Below are 21984 nucleotides of genomic sequence, written 5' to 3'. Positions count from 1 at the left end.
TTTGACGTTCAGCGGAGTAGTGAACAGCCTACGAAAGCGCGATTTAAATCATGAAATATTCCGATAGATGCCACTTTAGCTCGAACTGAAGAGGGAAAATTCAAATTAATAACAATGGTAAAATACATAAATAACGACGATACATAAATTTAAAAAAAACGTAAAAAATAGTATAATCCTAGGCAATTTATATTTAAATGTGTTATGTAAGCAAAATAATCTCATCAAACATGCATTATGTCAGGGAGGGAGGGAGTGAGGGAGGGAGGGAGGGAGGGAGGATGAAACGCCAAATGATTATATCCCAACAAAATTATAGGTTTATGAACGTGGAAGGGGTAGGGAGGGGTAGGTTATATCACAAAAACAGACGAAGAACATCTAAATGCTAAATAACATTTAACAAATAGAAAAGCAATTGCAAAAAAGGAGAGGCGTGCATTACACCGACAGATCTGATATTGATTGAAAAAATGTAAGTTAAGTACGTAGGGGTGGAGGATGAAACGCCAAACGACTGTATCAACACGCAATTAAACGTTAGGGAGAGACGAAAAACAACCGAATACTTAAATAACATTTAGAAAATTGAAAAAAAATTCAAAAAAGAAGAGGGCCAACGGCACGCGGTGTTCCCAAGCGGTCACCCATCCAAGTACTGACCGCGCCCAATGTTGCTTAACTTCGGTGATCGGACGAGAACCGGTGTGTTCAACATGGTATGGTCGTTGGCGAACGCTGATATTGAGATGCGAATCTTATACTGGAGAATAATTTTATTATTTTTATAAAACTTTGACGTTCAGCGGAGTAGTGAACAGCCTACGAAAGCGCGATTTAAATCATGAAATATTCCGATAGATGCCACTTTAGCTCGAACTGAAGAGGGAAAATTCAAATTAATAACAATGGTAAAACACATAAATAACGACGATACATAAATTTAAAAAAAACGTAAAAAATAGTATAATCCTAGGCAATTTATATTTAAATGTGTTATGTAAGCAAAATAATCTCATCAAACATGCATTATGTCAGGGAGGGAGGGAGGGAGGGAGGGAGGGAGGATGAAACGCCAAATGATTATATCCCAACAAAATTATAGGTTTATGAACGTGGTAGGGGTAGGGAGGGGTAGGTTATATCACAAAAACAGACGAAGAACATCTAAATGCTAAATAACATTTAACAAATAGAAAAGCAATTGCAAAAAAGGAGAGGCGTGCATTACACCGACAGATCTGATATTGATTGAAAAAATGTAAGTTAAGTACGTAGGGGTGGAGGATGAAACGCCAAACGACTGTATCAACACGCAATTAAACGTTAGGGAGAGACGAAAAACAACCGAATACTTAAATAACATTTAGAAAATTGAAAAAAAATTCAAAAAAGAAGAGGGCCAACGGCACGCGGTGTTCCCAAGCGGTCACCCATCCAAGTACTGACCGCGCCCAATGTTGCTTAACTTCGGTGATCGGACGAGAACCGGTGTGTTCAACATGGTATGGTCGTTGGCGAACGCTGATATTGAGATGCGAATCTTATACTGGAGAATAATTTTATTATTTTTATAAAACTTTGACGTTCAGCGGAGTAGTGAACAGCCTACGAAAGCGCGATTTAAATCATGAAATATTCCGATAGATGCCACTTTAGCTCGAACTGAAGAGGGAAAATTCAAATTAATAACAATGGTAAAATACATAAATAACGACGATACATAAATTTAAAAAAAACGTAAAAAATAGTATAATCCTAGGCAATTTATATTTAAATGTGTTATGTAAGCAAAATAATCTCATCAAACATGCATTATGTCAGGGAGGGAGGGAGGGAGGGAGGGAGGGAGGGAGGGAGGGAGGGAGGATGAAACGCCAAATGATTATATCCCAACAAAATTATAGGTTTATGAACGTGGTAGGGGTAGGGAGGGGTAGGTTATATCACAAAAACAGACGAAGAACATCTAAATGCTAAATAACATTTAACAAATAGAAAAGCAATTGCAAAAAAGGAGAGGCGTGCATTACACCGACAGATCTGATATTGATTGAAAAAATGTAAGTTAAGTACGTAGGGGTGGAGGATGAAACGCCAAACGACTGTATCAACACGCAATTAAACGTTAGGGAGAGACGAAAAACAACCGAATACTTAAATAACATTTAGAAAATTGAAAAAAAATTCAAAAAAGAAGAGGGCCAACGGCACGCGGTGTTCCCAAGCGGTCACCCATCCAAGTACTGACCGCGCCCAATGTTGCTTAACTTCGGTGATCGGACGAGAACCGGTGTGTTCAACATGGTATGGTCGTTGGCGAACGCTGATATTGAGATGCGAATCTTATACTGGAATAATTTTATTATTTTTATAAAACTTTGACGTTCAGCGGAGTAGTGAACAGCCTACGAAAGCGCGATTTAAATCATGAAATATTCCGATAGATGCCACTTTAGCTCGAACTGAAGAGGGAAAATTCAAATTAATAACAATGGTAAAATACATAAATAACGACGATACATAAATTTAAAAAAAACGTAAAAAATAGTATAATCCTAGGCAATTTATATTTAAATGTGTTATGTAAGCAAAATAATCTCATCAAACATGCATTATGTCAGGGAGGGAGGGAGTGAGGGAGGGAGGGAGGGAGGGAGGATGAAACGCCAAATGATTATATCCCAACAAAATTATAGGTTTATGAACGTGGTAGGGGTAGGGAGGGGTAGGTTATATCACAAAAACAGACGAAGAACATCTAAATGCTAAATAACATTTAACAAATAGAAAAGCAATTGCAAAAAAGGAGAGGCGTGCATTACACCGACAGATCTGATATTGATTGAAAAAATGTAAGTTAAGTACGTAGGGGTGGAGGATGAAACGCCAAACGACTGTATCAAAACGCAATTAAACGTTAGGGAGAGACGAAAAACAACCGAATACTTAAATAACATTTAGAAAATTGAAAAAAAATTCAAAAAAGAAGAGGGCCAACGGCACGCGGTGTTCCCAAGCGGTCACCCATCCAAGTACTGACCGCGCCCAATGTTGCTTAACTTCGGTGATCGGACGAGAACCGGTGTGTTCAACATGGTATGGTCGTTGGCGAACGCTGATATTGAGATGCGAATCTTATACTGGAGAATAATTTTATTATTTTTATAAAACTTTGACGTTCAGCGGAGTAGTGAACAGCCTACGAAAGCGCGATTTAAATCATGAAATATTCCGATAGATGCCACTTTAGCTCGAACTGAAGAGGGAAAATTCAAATTAATAACAATGGTAAAACACATAAATAACGACGATACATAAATTTAAAAAAAAAGTAAAAAATAGTATAATCCTAGGCAATTTATATTTAAATGTGTTATGTAAGCAAAATAATCTCATCAAACATGCATTATGTCAGGGAGGGAGGGAGGGAGGGAGGGAGGGAGGGAGGGAGGGAGGATGAAACGCCAAATGATTATATCCCAACAAAATTATAGGTTTATGAACGTGGTAGGGGTAGGGAGGGGTAGGTTATATCACAAAAACAGACGAAGAACATCTAAATGCTAAATAACATTTAACAAATAGAAAAGCAATTGCAAAAAAGGAGAGGCGTGCATTACACCGACAGATCTGATATTGATTGAAAAAATGTAAGTTAAGTACGTAGGGGTGGAGGATGAAACGCCAAACGACTGTATCAACACGCAATTAAACGTTAGGGAGAGACGAAAAACAACCGAATACTTAAATAACATTTAGAAAATTGAAAAAAAATTCAAAAAAGAAGAGGGCCAACGGCACGCGGTGTTCCCAAGCGGTCACCCATCCAAGTACTGACCGCGCCCAATGTTGCTTAACTTCGGTGATCGGACGAGAACCGGTGTGTTCAACATGGTATGGTCGTTGGCGAACGCTGATATTGAGATGCGAATCTTATACTGGAGAATAATTTTATTATTTTTATAAAACTTTGACGTTCAGCGGAGTAGTGAACAGCCTACGAAAGCGCGATTTAAATCATGAAATATTCCGATAGATGCCACTTTAGCTCGAACTGAAGAGGGAAAATTCAAATTAATAACAATGGTAAAACACATAAATAACGACGATACATAAATTTAAAAAAAACGTAAAAAATAGTATAATCCTAGGCAATTTATATTTAAATGTGTTATGTAAGCAAAATAATCTCATCAAACATGCATTATGTCAGGGAGGGAGGGAGGGAGGGAGGGAGGGAGGGAGGGAGGGAGGATGAAACGCCAAATGATTATATCCCAACAAAATTATAGGTTTATGAACGTGGTAGGGGTAGGGAGGGGTAGGTTATATCACAAAAACAGACGAAGAACATCTAAATGCTAAATAACATTTAACAAATAGAAAAGCAATTGCAAAAAAGGAGAGGCGTGCATTACACCGACAGATCTGATATTGATTGAAAAAATGTAAGTTAAGTACGTAGGGGTGGAGGATGAAACGCCAAACGACTGTATCAACACGCAATTAAACGTTAGGGAGAGACGAAAAACAACCGAATACTTAAATAACATTTAGAAAATTGAAAAAAAATTCAAAAAAGAAGAGGGCCAACGGCACGCGGTGTTCCCAAGCGGTCACCCATCCAAGTACTGACCGCGCCCAATGTTGCTTAACTTCGGTGATCGGACGAGAACCGGTGTGTTCAACATGGTATGGTCGTTGGCGAACGCTGATATTGAGATGCGAATCTTATACTGGAATAATTTTATTATTTTTATAAAACTTTGACGTTCAGCGGAGTAGTGAACAGCCTACGAAAGCGCGATTTAAATCATGAAATATTCCGATAGATGCCACTTTAGCTCGAACTGAAGAGGGAAAATTCAAATTAATAACAATGGTAAAATACATAAATAACGACGATACATAAATTTAAAAAAAACGTAAAAAATAGTATAATCCTAGGCAATTTATATTTAAATGTGTTATGTAAGCAAAATAATCTCATCAAACATGCATTATGTCAGGGAGGGAGGGAGGGAGGGAGGGAGGGAGGGAGGGAGGGAGGATGAAACGCCAAATGATTATATCCCAACAAAATTATAGGTTTATGAACGTGGTAGGGGTAGGGAGGGGTAGGTTATATCACAAAAACAGACGAAGAACATCTAAATGCTAAATAACATTTAACAAATAGAAAAGCAATTGCAAAAAAGGAGAGGCGTGCATTACACCGACAGATCTGATATTGATTGAAAAAATGTAAGTTAAGTACGTAGGGGTGGAGGATGAAACGCCAAACGACTGTATCAACACGCAATTAAACGTTAGGGAGAGACGAAAAACAACCGAATACTTAAATAACATTTAAAAAATTGAAAAAAAATTCAAAAAAGAAGAGGGCCAACGGCACGCGGTGTTCCCAAGCGGTCACCCATCCAAGTACTGACCGCGCCCAATGTTGCTTAACTTCGGTGATCGGACGAGAACCGGTGTGTTCAACATGGTATGGTCGTTGGCGAACGCTGATATTGAGATGCGAATCTTATACTGGAGAATAATTTTATTATTTTTATAAAACTTTGACGTTCAGCGGAGTAGTGAACAGCCTACGAAAGCGCGATTTAAATCATGAAATATTCCGATAGATGCCACTTTAGCTCGAACTGAAGAGGGAAAATTCAAATTAATAACAATGGTAAAATACATAAATAACGACGATACATAAATTTAAAAAAAACGTAAAAAATAGTATAATCCTAGGCAATTTATATTTAAATGTGTTATGTAAGCAAAATAATCTCATCAAACATGCATTATGTCAGGGAGGGAGGGAGGGAGGGAGGGAGGGAGGATGAAACGCCAAATGATTATATCCCAACAAAATTATAGGTTTATGAACGTGGTAGGGGTAGGGAGGGGTAGGTTATATCACAAAAACAGACGAAGAACATCTAAATGCTAAATAACATTTAACAAATAGAAAAGCAATTGCAAAAAAGGAGAGGCGTGCATTACACCGACAGATCTGATATTGATTGAAAAAATGTAAGTTAAGTACGTAGGGGTGGAGGATGAAACGCCAAACGACTGTATCAACACGCAATTAAACGTTAGGGAGAGACGAAAAACAACCGAATACTTAAATAACATTTAGAAAATTGAAAAAAAATTCAAAAAAGAAGAGGGCCAACGGCACGCGGTGTTCCCAAGCGGTCACCCATCCAAGTACTGACCGCGCCCAATGTTGCTTAACTTCGGTGATCGGACGAGAACCGGTGTGTTCAACATGGTATGGTCGTTGGCGAACGCTGATATTGAGATGCAAATCTTATACTGGAGAATAATTTTATTATTTTTATAAAACTTTGACGTTCAGCGGAGTAGTGAACAGCCTACGAAAGCGCGATTTAAATCATGAAATATTCCGATAGATGCCACTTTAGCTCGAACTGAAGAGGGAAAATTCAAATTAATAACAATGGTAAAACACATAAATAACGACGATACATAAATTTAAAAAAAACGTAAAAAATAGTATAATCCTAGGCAATTTATATTTAAATGTGTTATGTAAGCAAAATAATCTCATCAAACATGCATTATGTCAGGGAGGGAGGGAGGGAGGGAGGGAGGGAGGGAGGGAGGGAGGATGAAACGCCAAATGATTATATCCCAACAAAATTATAGGTTTATGAACGTGGTAGGGGTAGGGAGGGGTAGGTTATATCACAAAAACAGACGAAGAACATCTAAATGCTAAATAACATTTAACAAATAGAAAAGCAATTGCAAAAAAGGAGAGGCGTGCATTACACCGACAGATCTGATATTGATTGAAAAAATGTAAGTTAAGTACGTAGGGGTGGAGGATGAAACGCCAAACGACTGTATCAACACGCAATTAAACGTTAGGGAGAGACGAAAAACAACCGAATACTTAAATAACATTTAGAAAATTGAAAAAAAATTCAAAAAAGAAGAGGGCCAACGGCACGCGGTGTTCCCAAGCGGTCACCCATCCAAGTACTGACCGCGCCCAATGTTGCTTAACTTCGGTGATCGGACGAGAACCGGTGTGTTCAACATGGTATGGTCGTTGGCGAACGCTGATATTGAGATGCGAATCTTATACTGGAGAATAATTTTATTATTTTTATAAAACTTTGACGTTCAGCGGAGTAGTGAACAGCCTACGAAAGCGCGATTTAAATCATGAAATGTTCCGATAGATGCCACTTTAGCTCGAACTGAAGAGGGAAAATTCAAATTAATAACAATGGTAAAATACATAAATAACGACGATACATAAATTTAAAAAAAACGTAAAAAATAGTATAATCCTAGGCAATTTATATTTAAATGTGTTATGTAAGCAAAATAATCTCATCAAACATGCATTATGTCAGGGAGGGAGGGAGGGAGGGAGGGAGGGAGGGAGGGAGGATGAAACGCCAAATGATTATATCCCAACAAAATTATAGGTTTATGAACGTGGTAGGGGTAGGGAGGGGTAGGTTATATCACAAAAACAGACGAAGAACATCTAAATGCTAAATAACATTTAACAAATAGAAAAGCAATTGCAAAAAAGGAGAGGCGTGCATTACACCGACAGATCTGATATTGATTGAAAAAATGTAAGTTAAGTACGTAGGGGTGGAGGATGAAACGCCAAACGACTGTATCAACACGCAATTAAACGTTAGGGAGAGACGAAAAACAACCGAATACTTAAATAACATTTAGAAAATTGAAAAAAAATTCAAAAAAGAAGAGGGCCAACGGCACGCGGTGTTCCCAAGCGGTCACCCATCCAAGTACTGACCGCGCCCAATGTTGCTTAACTTCGGTGATCGGACGAGAACCGGTGTGTTCAACATGGTATGGTCGTTGGCGAACGCTGATATTGAGATGCGAATCTTATACTGGAGAATAATTTTATTATTTTTATAAAACTTTGACGTTCAGCGGAGTAGTGAACAGCCTACGAAAGCGCGATTTAAATCATGAAATATTCCGATAGATGCCACTTTAGCTCGAACTGAAGAGGGAAAATTCAAATTAATAACAATGGTAAAACACATAAATAACGACGATACATAAATTTAAAAAAAACGTAAAAAATAGTATAATCCTAGGCAATTTATATTTAAATGTGTTATGTAAGCAAAATAATCTCATCAAACATGCATTATGTCAGGGAGGGAGGGAGGGAGGGAGGGAGGGAGGATGAAACGCCAAATGATTATATCCCAACAAAATTATAGGTTTATGAACGTGGTAGGGGTAGGGAGGGGTAGGTTATATCACAAAAACAGACGAAGAACATCTAAATGCTAAATAACATTTAACAAATAGAAAAGCAATTGCAAAAAAGGAGAGGCGTGCATTACACCGACAGATCTGATATTGATTGAAAAAATGTAAGTTAAGTACGTAGGGGTGGAGGATGAAACGCCAAACGACTGTATCAACACGCAATTAAACGTTAGGGAGAGACGAAAAACAACCGAATACTTAAATAACATTTAGAAAATTGAAAAAAAATTCAAAAAAGAAGAGGGCCAACGGCACGCGGTGTTCCCAAGCGGTCACCCATCCAAGTACTGACCGCGCCCAATGTTGCTTAACTTCGGTGATCGGACGAGAACCGGTGTGTTCAACATGGTATGGTCGTTGGCGAACGCTGATATTGAGATGCGAATCTTATACTGGAGAATAATTTTATTATTTTTATAAAACTTTGACGTTCAGCGGAGTAGTGAACAGCCTACGAAAGCGCGATTTAAATCATGAAATATTCCGATAGATGCCACTTTAGCTCGAACTGAAGAGGGAAAATTCAAATTAATAACAATGGTAAAATACATAAATAACGACGATACATAAATTTAAAAAAAACGTAAAAAATAGTATAATCCTAGGCAATTTATATTTAAATGTGTTATGTAAGCAAAATAATCTCATCAAACATGCATTATGTCAGGGAGGGAGGGAGGGAGGGAGGGAGGGAGGGAGGGAGGGAGGATGAAACGCCAAATGATTATATCCCAACAAAATTATAGGTTTATGAACGTGGTAGGGGTAGGGAGGGGTAGGTTATATCACAAAAACAGACGAAGAACATCTAAATGCTAAATAACATTTAACAAATAGAAAAGCAATTGCAAAAAAGGAGAGGCGTGCATTACACCGACAGATCTGATATTGATTGAAAAAATGTAAGTTAAGTACGTAGGGGTGGAGGATGAAACGCCAAACGACTGTATCAACACGCAATTAAACGTTAGGGAGAGACGAAAAACAACCGAATACTTAAATAACATTTAGAAAATTGAAAAAAAATTCAAAAAAGAAGAGGGCCAACGGCACGCGGTGTTCCCAAGCGGTCACCCATCCAAGTACTGACCGCGCCCAATGTTGCTTAACTTCGGTGATCGGACGAGAACCGGTGTGTTCAACATGGTATGGTCGTTGGCGAACGCTGATATTGAGATGCGAATCTTATACTGGAGAATAATTTTATTATTTTTATAAAACTTTGACGTTCAGCGGAGTAGTGAACAGCCTACGAAAGCGCGAATTTAAATCATGAAATATTCCGATAGATGCCACTTTAGCTCGAACTGAAGAGGGAAAATTCAAATTAATAACAATGGTAAAACACATAAATAACGACGATACATAAATTTAAAAAAAACGTAAAAAATAGTATAATCCTAGGCAATTTATATTTAAATGTGTTATGTAAGCAAAATAATCTCATCAAACATGCATTATGTCAGGGAGGGAGGGAGGGAGGGAGGGAGGGAGGGAGGGAGGATGAAACGCCAAATGATTATATCCCAACAAAATTATAGGTTTATGAACGTGGTAGGGGTAGGGAGGGGTAGGTTATATCACAAAAACAGACGAAGAACATCTAAATGCTAAATAACATTTAACAAATAGAAAAGCAATTGCAAAAAAGGAGAGGCGTGCATTACACCGACAGATCTGATATTGATTGAAAAAATGTAAGTTAAGTACGTAGGGGTGGAGGATGAAACGCCAAACGACTGTATCAACACGCAATTAAACGTTAGGGAGAGACGAAAAACAACCGAATACTTAAATAACATTTAGAAAATTGAAAAAAAATTCAAAAAAGAAGAGGGCCAACGGCACGCGGTGTTCCCAAGCGGTCACCCATCCAAGTACTGACCGCGCCCAATGTTGCTTAACTTCGGTGATCGGACGAGAACCGGTGTGTTCAACATGGTATGGTCGTTGGCGAACGCTGATATTGAGATGCGAATCTTATACTGGAGAATAATTTTATTATTTTTATAAAACTTTGACGTTCAGCGGAGTAGTGAACAGCCTACGAAAGCGCGATTTAAATCATGAAATATTCCGATAGATGCCACTTTAGCTCGAACTGAAGAGGGAAAATTCAAATTAATAACAATGGTAAAACACATAAATAACGACGATACATAAATTTAAAAAAAACGTAAAAAATAGTATAATCCTAGGCAATTTATATTTAAATGTGTTATGTAAGCAAAATAATCTCATCAAACATGCATTATGTCAGGGAGGGAGGGAGGGAGGGAGGGAGGATGAAACGCCAAATGATTATATCCCAACAAAATTATAGGTTTATGAACGTGGTAGGGGTAGGGAGGGGTAGGTTATATCACAAAAACAGACGAAGAACATCTAAATGCTAAATAACATTAAACAAATAGAAAAGCAATTGCAAAAAAGGAGAGGCGTGCATTACACCGACAGATCTGATATTGATTGAAAAAATGTAAGTTAAGTACGTAGGGGTGGAGGATGAAACGCCAAACGACTGTATCAACACGCAATTAAACGTTAGGGAGAGACGAAAAACAACCGAATACTTAAATAACATTTAGAAAATTGAAAAAAAATTCAAAAAAGAAGAGGGCCAACGGCACGCGGTGTTCCCAAGCGGTCACCCATCCAAGTACTGACCGCGCCCAATGTTGCTTAACTTCGGTGATCGGACGAGAACCGGTGTGTTCAACATGGTATGGTCGTTGGCGAACGCTGATATTGAGATGCGAATCTTATACTGGAGAATAATTTTATTATTTTTATAAAACTTTGACGTTCAGCGGAGTAGTGAACAGCCTACGAAAGCGCGATTTAAATCATGAAATATTCCGATAGATGCCACTTTAGCTCGAACTGAAGAGGGAAAATTCAAATTAATAACAATGGTAAAATACATAAATAACGACGATACATAAATTTTAAAAAAACGTAAAAAATAGTATAATCCTAGGCAATTTATATTTAAATGTGTTATGTAAGCAAAATAATCTCATCAAACATGCATTATGTCAGGGAGGGAGGGAGGGAGGGAGGGAGGATGAAACGCCAAATGATTATATCCCAACAAAATTATAGGTTTATGAACGTGGTAGGGGTAGGGAGGGGTAGGTTATATCACAAAAACAGACGAAGAACATCTAAATGCTAAATAACATTAAACAAATAGAAAAGCAATTGCAAAAAAGGAGAGGCGTGCATTACACCGACAGATCTGATATTGATTGAAAAAATGTAAGTTAAGTACGTAGGGGTGGAGGATGAAACGCCAAACGACTGTATCAACACGCAATTAAACGTTAGGGAGAGACGAAAAACAACCGAATACTTAAATAACATTTAGAAAATTGAAAAAAAATTCAAAAAAGAAGAGGGCCAACGGCACGCGGTGTTCCCAAGCGGTCACCCATCCAAGTACTGACCGCGCCCAATGTTGCTTAACTTCGGTGATCGGACGAGAACCGGTGTGTTCAACATGGTATGGTCGTTGGCGAACGCTGATATTGAGATGCGAATCTTATACTGGAGAATAATTTTATTATTTTTATAAAACTTTGACGTTCAGCGGAGTAGTGAACAGCCTACGAAAGCGCGATTTAAATCATGAAATATTCCGATAGATGCCACTTTAGCTCGAACTGAAGAGGGAAAATTCAAATTAATAACAATGGTAAAACACATAAATAACGACGATACATAAATTTAAAAAAAACGTAAAAAATAGTATAATCCTAGGCAATTTATATTTAAATGTGTTATGTAAGCAAAATAATCTCATCAAACATGCATTATGTCAGGGAGGGAGGGAGGGAGGGAGGGAGGGAGGGAGGGAGGGAGGATGAAACGCCAAATGATTATATCCCAACAAAATTATAGGTTTATGAACGTGGTAGGGGTAGGGAGGGGTAGGTTATATCACAAAAACAGACGAAGAACATCTAAATGCTAAATAACATTTAACAAATAGAAAAGCAATTGCAAAAAAGGAGAGGCGTGCATTACACCGACAGATCTGATATTGATTGAAAAAATGTAAGTTAAGTACGTAGGGGTGGAGGATGAAACGCCAAACGACTGTATCAACACGCAATTAAACGTTAGGGAGAGACGAAAAACAACCGAATACTTAAATAACATTTAGAAAATTGAAAAAAAATTCAAAAAAGAAGAGGGCCAACGGCACGCGGTGTTCCCAAGCGGTCACCCATCCAAGTACTGACCGCGCCCAATGTTGCTTAACTTCGGTGATCGGACGAGAACCGGTGTGTTCAACATGGTATGGTCGTTGGCGAACGCTGATATTGAGATGCGAATCTTATACTGGAGAATAATTTTATTATTTTTATAAAACTTTGACGTTCAGCGGAGTAGTGAACAGCCTACGAAAGCGCGATTTAAATCATGAAATATTCCGATAGATGCCACTTTAGCTCGAACTGAAGAGGGAAAATTCAAATTAATAACAATGGTAAAATACATAAATAACGACGATACATAAATTTAAAAAAAACGTAAAAAATAGTATAATCCTAGGCAATTTATATTTAAATGTGTTATGTAAGCAAAATAATCTCATCAAACATGCATTATGTCAGGGAGGGAGGGAGGGAGGGAGGGAGGATGAAACGCCAAATGATTATATCCCAACAAAATTATAGGTTTATGAACGTGGTAGGGGTAGGGAGGGGTAGGTTATATCACAAAAACAGACGAAGAACATCTAAATGCTAAATAACATTTAACAAATAGAAAAGCAATTGCAAAAAAGGAGAGGCGTGCATTACACCGACAGATCTGATATTGATTGAAAAAATGTAAGTTAAGTACGTAGGGGTGGAGGATGAAACGCCAAACGACTGTATCAACACGCAATTAAACGTTAGGGAGAGACGAAAAACAACCGAATACTTAAATAACATTTAGAAAATTGAAAAAAAATTCAAAAAAGAAGAGGGCCAACGGCACGCGGTGTTCCCAAGCGGTCACCCATCCAAGTACTGACCGCGCCCAATGTTGCTTAACTTCGGTGATCGGACGAGAACCGGTGTGTTCAACATGGTATGGTCGTTGGCGAACGCTGATATTGAGATGCGAATCTTATACTGGAGAATAATTTTATTATTTTTATAAAACTTTGACGTTCAGCGGAGTAGTGAACAGCCTACGAAAGCGCGATTTAAATCATGAAATATTCCGATAGATGCCACTTTAGCTCGAACTGAAGAGGGAAAATTCAAATTAATAACAATGGTAAAACACATAAATAACGACGATACATAAATTTAAAAAAAACGTAAAAAATAGTATAATCCTAGGCAATTTATATTTAAATGTGTTATGTAAGCAAAATAATCTCATCAAACATGCATTATGTCAGGGAGGGAGGGAGGGAGGGAGGGAGGGAGGGAGGGAGGGAGGATGAAACGCCAAATGATTATATCCCAACAAAATTATAGGTTTATGAACGTGGTAGGGGTAGGGAGGGGTAGGTTATATCACAAAAACAGACGAAGAACATCTAAATGCTAAATAACATTTAACAAATAGAAAAGCAATTGCAAAAAAGGAGAGGCGTGCATTACACCGACAGATCTGATATTGATTGAAAAAATGTAAGTTAAGTACGTAGGGGTGGAGGATGAAACGCCAAACGACTGTATCAACACGCAATTAAACGTTAGGGAGAGACGAAAAACAACCGAATACTTAAATAACATTTAGAAAATTGAAAAAAAATTCAAAAAAGAAGAGGGCCAACGGCACGCGGTGTTCCCAAGCGGTCACCCATCCAAGTACTGACCGCGCCCAATGTTGCTTAACTTCGGTGATCGGACGAGAACCGGTGTGTTCAACATGGTATGGTCGTTGGCGAACGCTGATATTGAGATGCGAATCTTATACTGGAGAATAATTTTATTATTTTTATAAAACTTTGACGTTCAGCGGAGTAGTGAACAGCCTACGAAAGCGCGATTTAAATCATGAAATATTCCGATAGATGCCACTTTAGCTCGAACTGAAGAGGGAAAATTCAAATTAATAACAATGGTAAAACACATAAATAACGACGATACATAAATTTAAAAAAAACGTAAAAAATAGTATAATCCTAGGCAATTTATATTTAAATGTGTTATGTAAGCAAAATAATCTCATCAAACATGCATTATGTCAGGGAGGGAGGGAGGGAGGGAGGGAGGGAGGGAGGGAGGGAGGATGAAACGCCAAATGATTATATCCCAACAAAATTATAGGTTTATGAACGTGGTAGGGGTAGGGAGGGGTAGGTTATATCACAAAAACAGACGAAGAACATCTAAATGCTAAATAACATTTAACAAATAGAAAAGCAATTGCAAAAAAGGAGAGGCGTGCATTACACCGACAGATCTGATATTGATTGAAAAAATGTAAGTTAAGTACGTAGGGGTGGAGGATGAAACGCCAAACGACTGTATCAACACGCAATTAAACGTTAGGGAGAGACGAAAAACAACCGAATACTTAAATAACATTTAGAAAATTGAAAAAAAATTAAAAAAAGAAGAGGGCCAACGGCACGCGGTGTTCCCAAGCGGTCACCCATCCAAGTACTGACCGCGCCCAATGTTGCTTAACTTCGGTGATCGGACGAGAACCGGTGTGTTCAACATGGTATGGTCGTTGGCGAACGCTGATATTGAGATGCGAATCTTATACTGGAGAATAATTTTATTATTTTTATAAAACTTTGACGTTCAGCGGAGTAGTGAACAGCCTACGAAAGCGCGATTTAAATCATGAAATATTCCGATAGATGCCACTTTAGCTCGAACTGAAGAGGGAAAATTCAAATTAATAACAATGGTAAAATACATAAATAACGACGATACATAAATTTAAAAAAAACGTAAAAAATAGTATAATCCTAGGCAATTTATATTTAAATGTGTTATGTAAGCAAAATAATCTCATCAAACATGCATTATGTCAGGGAGGGAGGGAGGGAGGGAGGGAGGGAGGGAGGGAGGATGAAACGCCAAATGATTATATCCCAACAAAATTATAGGTTTATGAACGTGGTAGGGGTAGGGAGGGGTAGGTTATATCACAAAAACAGACGAAGAACATCTAAATGCTAAATAACATTTAACAAATAGAAAAGCAATTGCAAAAAAGGAGAGGCGTGCATTACACCGACAGATCTGATATTGATTGAAAAAATGTAAGTTAAGTACGTAGGGGTGGAGGATGAAACGCCAAACGACTGTATCAACACGCAATTAAACGTTAGGGAGAGACGAAAAACAACCGAATACTTAAATAACATTTAGAAAATTGAAAAAAAATTCAAAAAAGAAGAGGGCCAACGGCACGCGGTGTTCCCAAGCGGTCACCCATCCAAGTACTGACCGCGCCCAATGTTGCTTAACTTCGGTGATCGGACGAGAACCGGTGTGTTCAACATGGTATGGTCGTTGGCGAACGCTGATATTGAGATGCAAATCTTATACTGGAGAATAATTTTATTATTTTTATAAAACTTTGACGTTCAGCGGAGTAGTGAACAGCCTACGAAAGCGCGATTTAAATCATGAAATATTCCGATAGATGCCACTTTAGCTCGAACTGAAGAGGGAAAATTCAAATTAATAACAATGGTAAAACACATAAATAACGACGATACATAAATTTAAAAAAAACGTAAAAAATAGTATAATCCTAGGCAATTTATATTTAAATGTGTTATGTAAGCAAAATAATCTCATCAAACATGCATTATGTCAGGGAGGGAGGGAGGGAGGGAGGGAGGGAGGGAGGATGAAACGCCAAATGATTATATCCCAACAAAATTATAGGTTTATGAACGTGGTAGGGGTAGGGAGGGGTAGGTTATATCACAAAAACAGACGAAGAACATCTAAATGCTAAATAACATTTAACAAATAGAAAAGCAATTGCAAAAAAGGAGAGGCGTGCATTACACCGACAGATCTGATATTGATTGAAAAAATGTAAGTTAAGTACGTAGGGGTGGAGGATGAAACGCCAAACGACTGTATCAACACGCAATTAAACGTTAGGGAGAGACGAAAAACAACCGAATACTTAAATAACATTTAGAAAATTGAAAAAAAATTCAAAAAAGAAGAGGGCCAACGGCACGCGGTGTTCCCAAGCGGTCACCCATCCAAGTACTGACCGCGCCCAATGTTGCTTAACTTCGGTGATCGGACGAGAACCGGTGTGTTCAACATGGTATGGTCGTTGGCGAACGCTGATATTGAGATGCGAATCTTATACTGGAGAATAATTTTATTATTTTTATAAAACTTTGACGTTCAGCGGAGTAGTGAACAGCCTACGAAAGCGCGATTTAAATCATGAAATATTCCGATAGATGCCACTTTAGCTCGAACTGAAGAGGGAAAATTCAAATTAATAACAATGGTAAAATACATAAATAACGACGATACATAAATTTAAAAAAAACGTAAAAAATAGTATAATCCTAGGCAATTTATATTTAAATGTGTTATGTAAGCAAAATAATCTCATCAAACATGCATTATGTCAGGGAGGGAGGGAGGGAGGGAGGGAGGGAGGGAGGGAGGGAGGGAGGGAGGGAGGGAGGGAGGATGAAACGCCAAATGATTATATCCCAACAAAATTATAGGTTTATGAACGTGGTAGGGGTAGGGAGGGGTAGGTTATATCACAAAAACAGACGAAGAACATCTAAATGCTAAATAACATTTAACAAATAGAAAAGCAATTGCAAAAAAGGAGAGGCGTGCATTACACCGACAGATCTGATATTGATTGAAAAAATGTAAGTTAAGTACGTAGGGGTGGAGGATGAAACGCCAAACGACTGTATCAACACGCAATTAAACGTTAGGGAGAGACGAAAAACAACCGAATACTTAAATAACATTTAGAAAATTGAAAAAAAATTCAAAAAAGAAGAGGGCCAACGGCACGCGGTGTTCCCAAGCGGTCACCCATCCAAGTACTGACCGCGCCCAATGTTGCTTAACTTCGGTGATCGGACGAGAACCGGTGTGTTCAACATGGTATGGTCGTTGGCGAACGCTGATATTGAGATGCGAATCTTATACTGGAGAATAATTTTATTATTTTTATAAAACTTTGACGTTCAGCGGAGTAGTGAACAGCCTACGAAAGCGCGATTTAAATCATGAAATATTCCGATAGATGCCACTTTAGCTCGAACTGAAGAGGGAAAATTCAAATTAATAACAATGGTAAAACACATAAATAACGACGATACATAAATTTAAAAAAAACGTAAAAAATAGTATAATCCTAGGCAATTTATATTTAAATGTGTTATGTAAGCAAAATAATCTCATCAAACATGCATTATGTCAGGGAGGGAGGGAGGGAGGGAGGGAGGGAGGGAGGGAGGGAGGATGAAACGCCAAATGATTATATCCCAACAAAATTATAGGTTTATGAACGTGGTAGGGGTAGGGAGGGGTAGGTTATATCACAAAAACAGACGAAGAACATCTAAATGCTAAATAACATTTAACAAATAGAAAAGCAATTGCAAAAAAGGAGAGGCGTGCATTACACCGACAGATCTGATATTGATTGAAAAAATGTAAGTTAAGTACGTAGGGGTGGAGGATGAAACGCCAAACGACTGTATCAACACGCAATTAAACGTTAGGGAGAGACGAAAAACAACCGAATACTTAAATAACATTTAGAAAATTGAAAAAAAATTAAAAAAAGAAGAGGGCCAACGGCACGCGGTGTTCCCAAGCGGTCACCCATCCAAGTACTGACCGCGCCCAATGTTGCTTAACTTCGGTGATCGGACGAGAACCGGTGTGTTCAACATGGTATGGTCGTTGGCGAACGCTGATATTGAGATGCGAATCTTATACTGGAGAATAATTTTATTATTTTTATAAAACTTTGACGTTCAGCGGAGTAGTGAACAGCCTACGAAAGCGCGATTTAAATCATGAAATATTCCGATAGATGCCACTTTAGCTCGAACTGAAGAGGGAAAATTCAAATTAATAACAATGGTAAAATACATAAATAACGACGATACATAAATTTAAAAAAAACGTAAAAAATAGTATAATCCTAGGCAATTTATATTTAAATGTGTTATGTAAGCAAAATAATCTCATCAAACATGCATTATGTCAGGGAGGGAGGGAGGGAGGGAGGGAGGGAGGGAGGGAGGATGAAACGCCAAATGATTATATCCCAACAAAATTATAGGTTTATGAACGTGGTAGGGGTAGGGAGGGGTAGGTTATATCACAAAAACAGACGAAGAACATCTAAATGCTAAATAACATTTAACAAATAGAAAAGCAATTGCAAAAAAGGAGAGGCGTGCATTACACCGACAGATCTGATATTGATTGAAAAAATGTAAGTTAAGTACGTAGGGGTGGAGGATGAAACGCCAAACGACTGTATCAACACGCAATTAAACGTTAGGGAGAGACGAAAAACAACCGAATACTTAAATAACATTTAGAAAATTGAAAAAAAATTCAAAAAAGAAGAGGGCCAACGGCACGCGGTGTTCCCAAGCGGTCACCCATCCAAGTACTGACCGCGCCCAATGTTGCTTAACTTCGGTGATCGGACGAGAACCGGTGTGTTCAACATGGTATGGTCGTTGGCGAACGCTGATATTGAGATGCAAATCTTATACTGGAGAATAATTTTATTATTTTTATAAAACTTTGACGTTCAGCGGAGTAGTGAACAGCCTACGAAAGCGCGATTTAAATCATGAAATATTCCGATAGATGCCACTTTAGCTCGAACTGAAGAGGGAAAATTCAAATTAATAACAATGGTAAAACACATAAATAACGACGATACATAAATTTAAAAAAAACGTAAAAAATAGTATAATCCTAGGCAATTTATATTTAAATGTGTTATGTAAGCAAAATAATCTCATCAAACATGCATTATGTCAGGGAGGGAGGGAGGGAGGGAGGGAGGGAGGGAGGATGAAACGCCAAATGATTATATCCCAACAAAATTATAGGTTTATGAACGTGGTAGGGGTAGGGAGGGGTAGGTTATATCACAAAAACAGACGAAGAACATCTAAATGCTAAATAACATTTAACAAATAGAAAAGCAATTGCAAAAAAGGAGAGGCGTGCATTACACCGACAGATCTGATATTGATTGAAAAAATGTAAGTTAAGTACGTAGGGGTGGAGGATGAAACGCCAAACGACTGTATCAACACGCAATTAAACGTTAGGGAGAGACGAAAAACAACCGAATACTTAAATAACATTTAGAAAATTGAAAAAAAATTCAAAAAAGAAGAGGGCCAACGGCACGCGGTGTTCCCAAGCGGTCACCCATCCAAGTACTGACCGCGCCCAATGTTGCTTAACTTCGGTGATCGGACGAGAACCGGTGTGTTCAACATGGTATGGTCGTTGGCGAACGCTGATATTGAGATGCGAATCTTATACTGGAGAATAATTTTATTATTTTTATAAAACTTTGACGTTCAGCGGAGTAGTGAACAGCCTACGAAAGCGCGATTTAAATCATGAAATATTCCGATAGATGCCACTTTAGCTCGAACTGAAGAGGGAAAATTCAAATTAATAACAATGGTAAAATACATAAATAACGACGATACATAAATTTAAAAAAAACGTAAAAAATAGTATAATCCTAGGCAATTTATATTTAAATGTGTTATGTAAGCAAAATAATCTCATCAAACATGCATTATGTCAGGGAGGGAGGGAGGGAGGGAGGGAGGGAGGGAGGGAGGGAGGGAGGGAGGGAGGGAGGGAGGATGAAACGCCAAATGATTATATCCCAACAAAATTATAGGTTTATGAACGTGGTAGGGGTAGGGAGGGGTAGGTTATATCACAAAAACAGACGAAGAACATCTAAATGCTAAATAACATTTAACAAATAGAAAAGCAATTGCAAAAAAGGAGAGGCGTGCATTACACCGACAGATCTGATATTGATTGAAAAAATGTAAGTTAAGTACGTAGGGGTGGAGGATGAAACGCCAAACGACTGTATCAACACGCAATTAAACGTTAGGGAGAGACGAAAAACAACCGAATACTTAAATAACATTTAGAAAATTGAAAAAAAATTCAAAAAAGAAGAGGGCCAACGGCACGCGGTGTTCCCAAGCGGTCACCCATCCAAGTACTGACCGCGCCCAATGTTGCTTAACTTCGGTGATCGGACGAGAACCGGTGTGTTCAACATGGTATGGTCGTTGGCGAACGCTGATATTGAGATGCAAATCTTATACTGGAGAATAATTTTATTATTTTTATAAAACTTTGACGTTCAGCGGAGTAGTGAACAGCCTACGAAAGCGCGATTTAAATCATGAAATATTCCGATAGATGCCACTTTAGCTCGAACTGAAGAGGGAAAATTCAAATTAATAACAATGGTAAAACACATAAATAACGACGATACATAAATTTAAAAAAAACGTAAAAAATAGTATAATCCTAGGCAATTTATATTTAAATGTGTTATGTAAGCAAAATAATCTCATCAAACATGCATTATGTCAGGGAGGGAGGGAGGGAGGGAGGGAGGGAGGGAGGGAGGGAGGATGAAACGCCAAATGATTATATCCCAACAAAATTATAGGTTTATGAACGTGGTAGGGGTAGGGAGGGGTAGGTTATATCACAAAAACAGACGAAGAACATCTAAATGCTAAATAACATTTAACAAATAGAAAAGCAATTGCAAAAAAGGAGAGGCGTGCATTACACCGACAGATCTGATATTGATTGAAAAAATGTAAGTTAAGTACGTAGGGGTGGAGGATGAAACGCCAAACGACTGTATCAACACGCAATTAAACGTTAGGGAGAGACGAAAAACAACCGAATACTTAAATAACATTTAGAAAATTGAAAAAAAAATCAAAAAAGAAGAGGGCCAACGGCACGCGGTGTTCCCAAGCGGTCACCCATCCAAGTACTGACCGCGCCCAATGTTGCTTAACTTCGGTGATCGGACGAGAACCGGTGTGTTCAACATGGTATGGTCGTTGGCGAACGCTGATATTGAGATGCGAATCTTATACTGGAGAATAATTTTATTATTTTTATAAAACTTTGACGTTCAGCGGAGTAGTGAACAGCCTACGAAAGCGCGATTTAAATCATGAAATATTCCGATAGATGCCACTTTAGCTCGAACTGAAGAGGGAAAATTCAAATTAATAACAATGGTAAAATACATAAATAACGACGATACATAAATTTAAAAAAAACGTAAAAAATAGTATAATCCTAGGCAATTTATATTTAAATGTGTTATGTAAGCAAAATAATCTCATCAAACATGCATTATGTCAGGGAGGGAGGGAGGGAGGGAGGGAGGGAGGGAGGGAGGATGAAACGCCAAATGATTATATCCCAACAAAATTATAGGTTTATGAACGTGGTAGGGGTAGGGAGGGGTAGGTTATATCACAAAAACAGACCAAGAACATCTAAATGCTAAATAACATTTAACAAATAGAAAAGCAATTGCAAAAAAGGAGAGGCGTGCATTACACCGACAGATCTGAAATTGATTGAAAAAATGTAAGTTAAGTACGTAGGGGTGGAGGATGAAACGCCAAACGACTGT

At 38.1% G+C, this 21984-nt stretch overlaps 27 non-coding genes across 27 annotated transcripts; all 27 read right to left on the bottom strand.

The window, feature by feature from the left end:
• Positions 1 to 614: 614 nt before the first annotated feature.
• On the bottom strand, positions 615 to 733 carry LOC149413021 (5S ribosomal RNA). Its single transcript, XR_016304359.1, has one exon. It is a non-coding gene; the product is annotated as a 5S ribosomal RNA (ribosomal RNA).
• A 667-nt stretch (positions 734 to 1400) lies between these two features.
• LOC149413020 (5S ribosomal RNA) lies at positions 1401 to 1519 on the bottom strand. The gene has a single exon (XR_016304358.1). It is a non-coding gene; the product is annotated as a 5S ribosomal RNA (ribosomal RNA).
• A 683-nt stretch (positions 1520 to 2202) lies between these two features.
• Positions 2203 to 2321, bottom strand: LOC149413019 (5S ribosomal RNA). Its single transcript, XR_016304356.1, has one exon. It is a non-coding gene; the product is annotated as a 5S ribosomal RNA (ribosomal RNA).
• Positions 2322 to 2994: 673 nt separating this feature from the next.
• LOC149413018 (5S ribosomal RNA) lies at positions 2995 to 3113 on the bottom strand. The gene has a single exon (XR_016304355.1). It is a non-coding gene; the product is annotated as a 5S ribosomal RNA (ribosomal RNA).
• Positions 3114 to 3792: 679 nt separating this feature from the next.
• On the bottom strand, positions 3793 to 3911 carry LOC149413017 (5S ribosomal RNA). The gene has a single exon (XR_016304354.1). It is a non-coding gene; the product is annotated as a 5S ribosomal RNA (ribosomal RNA).
• Positions 3912 to 4590: 679 nt separating this feature from the next.
• LOC149413016 (5S ribosomal RNA) lies at positions 4591 to 4709 on the bottom strand. The gene has a single exon (XR_016304353.1). It is a non-coding gene; the product is annotated as a 5S ribosomal RNA (ribosomal RNA).
• A 677-nt stretch (positions 4710 to 5386) lies between these two features.
• On the bottom strand, positions 5387 to 5505 carry LOC149413015 (5S ribosomal RNA). The gene has a single exon (XR_016304352.1). It is a non-coding gene; the product is annotated as a 5S ribosomal RNA (ribosomal RNA).
• Positions 5506 to 6172: 667 nt separating this feature from the next.
• On the bottom strand, positions 6173 to 6291 carry LOC149413014 (5S ribosomal RNA). The gene has a single exon (XR_016304351.1). It is a non-coding gene; the product is annotated as a 5S ribosomal RNA (ribosomal RNA).
• A 679-nt stretch (positions 6292 to 6970) lies between these two features.
• Positions 6971 to 7089, bottom strand: LOC149413013 (5S ribosomal RNA). The gene has a single exon (XR_016304350.1). It is a non-coding gene; the product is annotated as a 5S ribosomal RNA (ribosomal RNA).
• A 675-nt stretch (positions 7090 to 7764) lies between these two features.
• Positions 7765 to 7883, bottom strand: LOC149413012 (5S ribosomal RNA). Its single transcript, XR_016304349.1, has one exon. It is a non-coding gene; the product is annotated as a 5S ribosomal RNA (ribosomal RNA).
• A 667-nt stretch (positions 7884 to 8550) lies between these two features.
• On the bottom strand, positions 8551 to 8669 carry LOC149413011 (5S ribosomal RNA). The gene has a single exon (XR_016304348.1). It is a non-coding gene; the product is annotated as a 5S ribosomal RNA (ribosomal RNA).
• Positions 8670 to 9348: 679 nt separating this feature from the next.
• On the bottom strand, positions 9349 to 9467 carry LOC149413010 (5S ribosomal RNA). The gene has a single exon (XR_016304347.1). It is a non-coding gene; the product is annotated as a 5S ribosomal RNA (ribosomal RNA).
• Positions 9468 to 10143: 676 nt separating this feature from the next.
• LOC149413009 (5S ribosomal RNA) lies at positions 10144 to 10262 on the bottom strand. The gene has a single exon (XR_016304345.1). It is a non-coding gene; the product is annotated as a 5S ribosomal RNA (ribosomal RNA).
• Positions 10263 to 10925: 663 nt separating this feature from the next.
• On the bottom strand, positions 10926 to 11044 carry LOC149413008 (5S ribosomal RNA). Its single transcript, XR_016304344.1, has one exon. It is a non-coding gene; the product is annotated as a 5S ribosomal RNA (ribosomal RNA).
• A 663-nt stretch (positions 11045 to 11707) lies between these two features.
• On the bottom strand, positions 11708 to 11826 carry LOC149413007 (5S ribosomal RNA). The gene has a single exon (XR_016304343.1). It is a non-coding gene; the product is annotated as a 5S ribosomal RNA (ribosomal RNA).
• A 679-nt stretch (positions 11827 to 12505) lies between these two features.
• LOC149413006 (5S ribosomal RNA) lies at positions 12506 to 12624 on the bottom strand. The gene has a single exon (XR_016304341.1). It is a non-coding gene; the product is annotated as a 5S ribosomal RNA (ribosomal RNA).
• Positions 12625 to 13287: 663 nt separating this feature from the next.
• LOC149413005 (5S ribosomal RNA) lies at positions 13288 to 13406 on the bottom strand. Its single transcript, XR_016304340.1, has one exon. It is a non-coding gene; the product is annotated as a 5S ribosomal RNA (ribosomal RNA).
• Positions 13407 to 14085: 679 nt separating this feature from the next.
• On the bottom strand, positions 14086 to 14204 carry LOC149413004 (5S ribosomal RNA). Its single transcript, XR_016304339.1, has one exon. It is a non-coding gene; the product is annotated as a 5S ribosomal RNA (ribosomal RNA).
• Positions 14205 to 14883: 679 nt separating this feature from the next.
• LOC149413003 (5S ribosomal RNA) lies at positions 14884 to 15002 on the bottom strand. The gene has a single exon (XR_016304338.1). It is a non-coding gene; the product is annotated as a 5S ribosomal RNA (ribosomal RNA).
• A 675-nt stretch (positions 15003 to 15677) lies between these two features.
• LOC149413002 (5S ribosomal RNA) lies at positions 15678 to 15796 on the bottom strand. Its single transcript, XR_016304337.1, has one exon. It is a non-coding gene; the product is annotated as a 5S ribosomal RNA (ribosomal RNA).
• A 671-nt stretch (positions 15797 to 16467) lies between these two features.
• On the bottom strand, positions 16468 to 16586 carry LOC149413001 (5S ribosomal RNA). The gene has a single exon (XR_016304336.1). It is a non-coding gene; the product is annotated as a 5S ribosomal RNA (ribosomal RNA).
• Positions 16587 to 17285: 699 nt separating this feature from the next.
• On the bottom strand, positions 17286 to 17404 carry LOC149413000 (5S ribosomal RNA). Its single transcript, XR_016304335.1, has one exon. It is a non-coding gene; the product is annotated as a 5S ribosomal RNA (ribosomal RNA).
• A 679-nt stretch (positions 17405 to 18083) lies between these two features.
• On the bottom strand, positions 18084 to 18202 carry LOC149412999 (5S ribosomal RNA). The gene has a single exon (XR_016304333.1). It is a non-coding gene; the product is annotated as a 5S ribosomal RNA (ribosomal RNA).
• A 675-nt stretch (positions 18203 to 18877) lies between these two features.
• LOC149412998 (5S ribosomal RNA) lies at positions 18878 to 18996 on the bottom strand. Its single transcript, XR_016304332.1, has one exon. It is a non-coding gene; the product is annotated as a 5S ribosomal RNA (ribosomal RNA).
• A 671-nt stretch (positions 18997 to 19667) lies between these two features.
• On the bottom strand, positions 19668 to 19786 carry LOC149412997 (5S ribosomal RNA). The gene has a single exon (XR_016304330.1). It is a non-coding gene; the product is annotated as a 5S ribosomal RNA (ribosomal RNA).
• Positions 19787 to 20485: 699 nt separating this feature from the next.
• LOC149412996 (5S ribosomal RNA) lies at positions 20486 to 20604 on the bottom strand. The gene has a single exon (XR_016304329.1). It is a non-coding gene; the product is annotated as a 5S ribosomal RNA (ribosomal RNA).
• Positions 20605 to 21283: 679 nt separating this feature from the next.
• LOC149412995 (5S ribosomal RNA) lies at positions 21284 to 21402 on the bottom strand. Its single transcript, XR_016304328.1, has one exon. It is a non-coding gene; the product is annotated as a 5S ribosomal RNA (ribosomal RNA).
• Positions 21403 to 21984: the final 582 nt, after the last annotated feature.

Source organism: Hesperophylax consimilis, chromosome 22 (genome assembly GCF_061612785.1).
Source record: "Hesperophylax consimilis isolate HC1 chromosome 22, BYU_Hcon_1.0, whole genome shotgun sequence".
Lineage (NCBI taxonomy): Eukaryota > Metazoa > Arthropoda > Insecta > Trichoptera > Limnephilidae > Hesperophylax > Hesperophylax consimilis.
Note: the sequence above shows the minus strand (reverse complement) of the source record. Positions and strands in the feature narration are given on the sequence as shown.